Source organism: Cajanus cajan, chromosome 1 (assembly GCF_000230855.2).
Source record: "Cajanus cajan strain Asha chromosome 1, NIPB_CcT2T_4, whole genome shotgun sequence".
NCBI classification, from domain to species: domain Eukaryota; kingdom Viridiplantae; phylum Streptophyta; class Magnoliopsida; order Fabales; family Fabaceae; genus Cajanus; species Cajanus cajan.
The window spans coordinates 28,721,678-28,728,806 of NC_138517.1; the positions used below are offsets into that span (position 1 = coordinate 28,721,678).

At 37.6% G+C, this 7,129-nt stretch overlaps 1 non-coding gene across 1 annotated transcript; it reads left to right on the forward strand.

Annotated features, from left to right (window-relative positions):
* Positions 1 to 6,640: 6,640 nt before the first annotated feature.
* LOC114916815 (small nucleolar RNA R71) lies at positions 6,641 to 6,746 on the forward strand. Its single transcript, XR_003805424.1, has one exon. It is a non-coding gene; the product is annotated as a small nucleolar RNA R71 (small nucleolar RNA).
* The last annotated feature ends 383 nt before the right edge of the window (positions 6,747 to 7,129 follow it).

The following is a 7,129-nucleotide window of genomic DNA, read 5'->3' on the forward strand; positions in this document are numbered from 1 at the left end:
GGAGCATTGGGTATTTATAGGAGGGGAGGCATCTAGGGTTGCATTTGGAGTAGGCAAATGCACTCCAAATGAAATGCAAATGAACCCTAGATGCAACTTGGTGGCCAAGGATGGAATCTTTGGGTTTAGATTGGTTATATCTAGGTGCATGATAAGACCATGCAACCTTTGCCCTCCACTTGGGCCTAAGCCTTTCTAACACCAAAAATAGACCCAATGACACCAAAAACATGCGTCACCCTCTAATTAACACCCTAACCCAAAATTAAAAACCTAATCATCTAGAGCACCCCATAATACAAGGGTAAAATGGGAAATACAAAAGAAAATAAATCCTATGACTAAAATACCCAAAATACAAGGGTAAAATGGGAAATACAAGTAAAATAAATTCTAAGACTAAAATACCCCAAGATACAAGGGTAAAATAGGAAATCAAAGGCAAAATAAAAACATAAATGCTATGCTAATAAAAACTTAGGAGGAGCTAAGGTCCAAAAGTGGCTTCACTTCTCTTATGGTTTTTCAACACTAACCCATTCTTTTTGCTTCCTTCAATATATCACCTCTTGGACTTCTTGGCCTTAGTGTTATTCCATCATTCCCTCCCTTTTGAAAAGGATTTGACCTCAAATCAAGAGGTTCCTCATGGTGGGCATCATGACCAACAAAAACAAAAAAAAAAGCATTAGAGATAATGGTATATGATAGAAATGGAAAGTGTATACTAAGAGGAGTTCTACTAAAAATGCTAACAAGATTGTCTAAATTAAAAGGACTAGACTCTCTAATGTGAAAGATAGGATCCTCCCCATGGTGAAGTCTAGGTGTATAATTAAAACCTAAAAAGGTAAAAAGTCTAAAACTATAGTACACTAATGTATTAGTCCTAAAAATTAAAATATCTTGTTGGAGGTGCCCAAGGTAATGACCTAGGTATGTATTGGAAAATAAAGAAAACTTAACTAAAAAATTACCTAAACAACCTTGTATTGCATAATTTGTTAGATACATATGAGAAAATGGTGTTAAGAAGAGTCTAGAAAACTCATATAATATAAGTTTGTCTTGTAGGGAAGTAACCAAGTTAAGTTCAAATAAGTTTGAACTTCCCTCAAGATCAAAAATAGAAAATAGGACACCATGAGATGTATCCAACAAATCATACAAATCTAAAGTTGGGTGCTTAATGAAGGGAACTAAAGTGGAAAGAGTCTTAAAGAAGGAAGGCTTATCTTCCTTGGGCACCACCAAGGAAGTAGCACAAGAAGTGGGACTAAGTGAAGTCCACTTCTTCTTCACTAAATCTTGAAGTTGAGATTCTTTTTCTTTAAAAAGGATTTGTTTTTTAATCTCCACTTCATGACTAGTGGCAATGTGAGAGAAAGAGTTAAGGTCTTGATGAATGAAGAAAGTCTTTTCTAAATCATTTTCAATAGTAAAATGACTTTCTTTAAGCATAAGCCCTTTGGAAGAAACATTATCCTCCTTACTCTTCTCTAAGAGTATTTTTTGTTTTCCATTTTCTAACCACTCTTTAACCTTCTCTATACTTTTCTTTATTTTTTCTTTCTTTCTAAGTTCCTCCTCTCTTGTTGTATTTTCTTCCTTATGCATACTCCTAGGAACTCTAACTTCTTTGCCTTTTTGAGATCTAGTTGGAACAATCCTAGGTTGGGATCCACTAGTTTCTCTCCCCTCAACTAATTTTTCAAGTAGTTGTTTTATTTCCTCATTATTCCTTTCAAACTCTTTCTCTTTTCTTCTCAACTCTTCCTCTCTTTTTATATTTTCCTTTTCTTTTTTTCTTAGGTACTCTTTTAGTTGCCTAAGTTCATCCCTAACACTAGACTTAGAACTACGAGAATTATGACCATGGACACTAGAATGATCACTCATCTTTGATCAAGAAAAGGTTTTCACAAATTTGTTTTTAAAAAGGTTTGAAAAAGGTTTTTACAAAGAATGAGTGATAAAAAGGGTTTTCACAAAAGGTTTTCAAAGTGCAAGATAGGTAGGAAAAGGCCTAAGTGTACAAAGTGAACTTTCAAAGGGAGGTGGACTACTAGGAATCACTTAAAAACCAAGCCTTATCAAGTAAAAATCACTAAGCCCTTTCCACTTTTCTCACAAAAACAAGTCGGCACAACAATAAGGTGTGTGTGCGCACGTTACCCCTAGTAGGCAAGAGCAAGCCTTCTAAACGCAATTGGAAACAAAGATAAAATCCTAACAATTATACTACCAAAAGCTTTAAAACATGCAACAAGGAAAGCATTTAAAGCATACTCTAGTCGAAGTCCTAGGTGAAGGTTTTCAAATCACCTTCAACTACACGAACTAAAACCAAAGTGAAGAGGTTTAGAAATGGCCAAATTACAAACCAAAAATGAATGAAACCAAGGCCAAAAACAAAAGAGGTCGAAAAGAAAATTCCAAGCAAAATTATGAAAAACAAAAGTTCTAGGTCTTCAAAATCCTCCACTTGGGTTCCTTCACAAAGAGCAAACTTGTTAGTCCTCTCCAAGTGTTTAATCACTCCTTTTGTATGGTGGAAATCCCTCCAAAGGCTAGGTTTGGATTCAGTTCACTCCTCCACTCAAATCCACCAAAGGTGTGCTAGTTTGCTAGATAGGTTCTTCACCTACAAACAAAATGAAACCAACCCAAAGAGCAAGAGTCCAAGAAATAAAACTGAAAAGCACAATTAGGAAAAGCTAAACTCAGAGGGAATTGATTGAGACAAAACAAAAAAGGCCAAAGAAAAGACAAAATAAAATTAAGACTCAATCAAAAATAGGAAGCACACAAAAGAGTAATCCTAGAAAGGCACTATAATGGATTAGTGTTTAAGCCCACTTGATTTAAGTCTTTTATGAATTTGGTCCAGCCACCTTTAAGGTCTCAAAATAGGTTAATAATGGTCTTAAGTCCAACTCCAAAAAGCATAGGTATTGATCCAAGTCCACAAGTCTAGCAACAAGTCCTTTTTGGTCCAAAATTTTTTTTTGATACTTTTTTTTTGTTTTATTTTCACGTCAATTTTTTTTTATGTTTCTTGGGTCCAATTTGTTTTCTTTAATGTTCAGCCCATTGTTGCTTAGGTTTTGCACTTGTGGGTGGTGAAAATTAGGTCAAATTTTAAGAAAAGGAGAGAAGGACAAGTGGCGGTTTCTTAGAGGTGTTTAGGGTATCTTTTGAGTGGAAAATGATTTGTACTATCTAGTACAAGTTGTTTGCACAAAATTTTTCAGCACACCTCTTAGATTCTTTTAGGGTTTCTTTAAGCATAGAATGAAGACTAAATCAAGTGAGAATGCAAGGAAAGTGGGCAGCAATTTATATGCATGTGCAAGGAAGCATTTTACACATGGAAACTCAAAAAATTTCAAGGAACATGCTAGAACTAAGTAGCATGCATGAATGACTCCTAGAATGGTAGTTATATGTCACGCCCACTATATCATGCAATATGGTATTTTTTTTTGTTTATGTATTCATGCAAAGTGTTTGGCACATACATGGAATTTTTGTAGACAAAATATAGGAAACATAAAATGACAAAACTTAGGTGGATTCAAAAAATCAAAAGCATGTTCATATGAAACTCAACCTAAAAAAATAGAAAAGCATGGCAACAACCTAACAATGGAAACCTAAAATGTTAAGGAAGGTTCACAAGGAACAAGAACATGAACCACAAGCATTCGGTCATACAAAGAAAGGCAAAAAGAGAGACAAAGACCGAATGGAAAGAAAGGCAAGAAGACAAGGAAGACAACGTTTTACCCTTGATGATCCTTGGCTCTAGATACCACTTGATGGAGTCCCTCCTTCCATGGTTGATGATAGTGATTGAAGGGAGACACCTTGACCTTGATCTAGGCTCATCAAAGGTTGGACAAAGGGAGGTTTATGTTGGAGAAAGGAAGATAGGCGTGAACAAGAGTAGGGTGGCGGAAGTGTTTTAGGATGGTGGTGTATGGTTGCTCAAGGTTGGCTCACTCCAAGTGTAGGTGGAGGCCAATCTAGGGTTTCACTCTCCAAGGGTGGAGAATGAAGGGGCTAGCCGAAACTAACCTAGGGACTAAGGATAGGATTTGAGGCAAAGAAATGCTCTCTCAAATTCATATAATCCAAAGTATTTACAAGGTGTGGAGCATTGGGTATTTATAGGAGGGGAGGCATCTAGGGTTGCATTTGGAGTAGGCAAATGCACTCCAAATGAAATGCAAATGAACCCTAGATGCAACTTGGTGGCCAAGGATGGAATCTTTGGGTTTAGATTGGCTATATCTAGGTGCATGATAAGACCATGCAACCTTTGCCCTCCACTTGGGCCTAAGCCTTTCTAACACCAAAAATAGACCCAATGACACCAAAAACATGCGTCACCCTCTAATTAACACCCTAGCCCAAAATTAAAAACCTAATCATCTAGAGCACCCCATAATACAAGGGTAAAATGGGAAATACAAAAGAAAATAAATCCTATGACTAAAATACCCAAAATACAAGGGTAAAATGGGAAATACAAGTAAAATAAATTCTAAGACTAAAATACCCCAAGATACAAGGGTAAAATAGGAAATCAAAGGCAAAATAAAAACATAAATGCTATGCTAATAAAAACTTAGGAGCTAAGGTCCAAAAGTGGCATCACTCCTCTTATGATTTTTCAACACTAACCCATTCCTTTTGCTTCCTTCAATATATCACCTCTTGGACTTCTTGGCCTTAGTGTTATTCCATCAAAGAGGTACAACACCCAAAGTATCAAATCCAGATGCATCATCACAATCAAAATCACTTACAAATTCAGATTCAGATTCAATGCATGAAAGACAATTATACAAATCAGACAAAAAAGAATGTTTCTTATCATGAAAAGAATCAAAATCATGAATGTGCTCATCAACTAAATCATCAATCAATTCAACACGAAAAATAGAATGAGAACGATCTTCAGAAGGAAATTTCATGGCATCCAGAATATTGAAATGAACAACAATGTCACCAAATTCCATAGACAAGGTGCCAACATAAACATCAATATTGCTCCGGGCTGTTTTTAGAAATGGTCTACCCAAAATGATTGGGGCAGAACCATTGGAGAATCCCTCCTCCATATCAAGAACATAAAAATCTGCAGGAAAAATAAGTTCACCAACCCGAACCAAGACATCTTCTACAAAACCTGTAGGGTGGGCAACACTTCTATTGGCCAACTGAATGACCACACCCATAGGTTGCAAAGGTCCAAGAGACAAAGATTTAAAAATGGACAGAGGCATGACATTAATTGAAGCTCCTAAATCAAGCATGGCATTTTCAAATTTACTGTTACCAATAATGCAAGGTATACAAAATGTACCTGGGTCCTTACATTTTTCAGGAATGTGTGGAACAAATTTACTTATGAGTGCTGAGACATTTCTACCCATGCTGATTCGCTCATTGCCCTTTAGCTTCATCTTGTGGGTGCACAACTCCTTCAAAAACTTAGCATATCAGGGAATTTGCTTGATGGCATCTAGCAGAGGTATGTTCACCTCCACCTTCCTGAAGTTCTCCAATATCTCCTTATCCACCTCTTTCATCTTTTTTCTTGGAATTAATTTTGGTGGAAATGGAAGAGGGATAGGAGGCTACAAGTCACCACTGTGTGCACTAGAAGGAGGTCCACCTGTATTTGAATTTCTGCTACCACTTGCAGGGACCTCAAGTGTAGGATCAATTGCAGGTACATGTACTATTGTTGGTGTCGGTGCTGGTACTGGTGCGTCAATCTATTTGCCAGACCTCAAGATGATGGAACTCACATTCTTTGGATTCTACACAGTCTGTGAAGGCAACTTATCTGAATTTTTGAGACTGTGCTTGATTGAGTTGAGTGGCCATCTGCCCCATCTGATTTGTCAAAGTTTGAATGGAGGCTCTGGTCTCTTGTTGAAATTACATGTTATGAATAGTCATCTGCCTCACCAACTCCTCCAATGAAGGCTCAGTAGAAGTAGAAGGTTGAGCTGGTGGAGGTGCAGATGTAGGAGGAGGAGGTCTCTATTGAGGAGGCTGGTATGAAGAACTTGAGGGATGGTTCTGGAAAGGTGCTTGATTTTGCTGTTGTTGAGAGTTTCCCCACCTCAAGTCTGGATGATTCCTCTAACCAGGATTGTATCTATTGGAGGACAGATCATAATTCTATTGTTGTTGGTGTGGAGGTCTATTATTGTAAATGTTGGCAACATATGCTTGGGGCGCCTCAGGACCTGTAGAAGAGTCTTGCAAGGAGGGACAAGCATCTGTTGGATGATTAATTGAAGTACAGATGCCACATACCCTTGCTACAGATGCAAATTTTTTATTTGCAGCAATTTGAGTCACCAGGTTGACCAATGCATCAAGTTTACTCTCCAGCTTTTTATATGCATTAGTGGCCACATCATGAACTCCTCTGATGACAATTGCAATGTCGTTTCTAGTACTAAATTGTTAAGAGTTGGAGGCCATTTTTTTCTATCAAGTGCCTGGATTCAGCTGGGGTCATGTCACCAAGTGGTCCACCACTTGCAGCATCTATCATACTTCTCTCCATGTTATTCAGCCCCTTATAAAAATATTACAGCAACAACTGCTCAGAAATCTGGTGGTGAGGACAGCTTGCACACAATTTCTTGAATCTCTCCCAGTACTCATACAAGCTCTCTCCACCAAGTTATCTGATCCCTGATATATCTTTTCTGATTACAGTGGTCCTCGAGCAGGGAAGAATTTCACCAGAAATATTCTTTTCAGGTCATCCCAGCTAGTGATGGACCTGGGAGCTAAATAATATAGCCAATCTTTAGCAACGCCCTCTAGAGAATGTGGAAATGCCTTCAAGTAAATGTGGTCCTCTTGAACATCAGGAGGCTTCATGGTAGAAAAAACAATATGGAATTCCTTCAAATGTTTATGTGGATCCTCACCTGCATGACCATAAAACTTGGGCAACAAATGGATTAGTCCAATTTTAAGCACAAAAGGAACATCCTCCTCAAGATATTGAATGCACAAACTTTCATAAGTAAAATCAGGTTCAACCATCTCCCTAAGAGTCCTCTCATGGGGTCCATTATAAGGTTGTTCA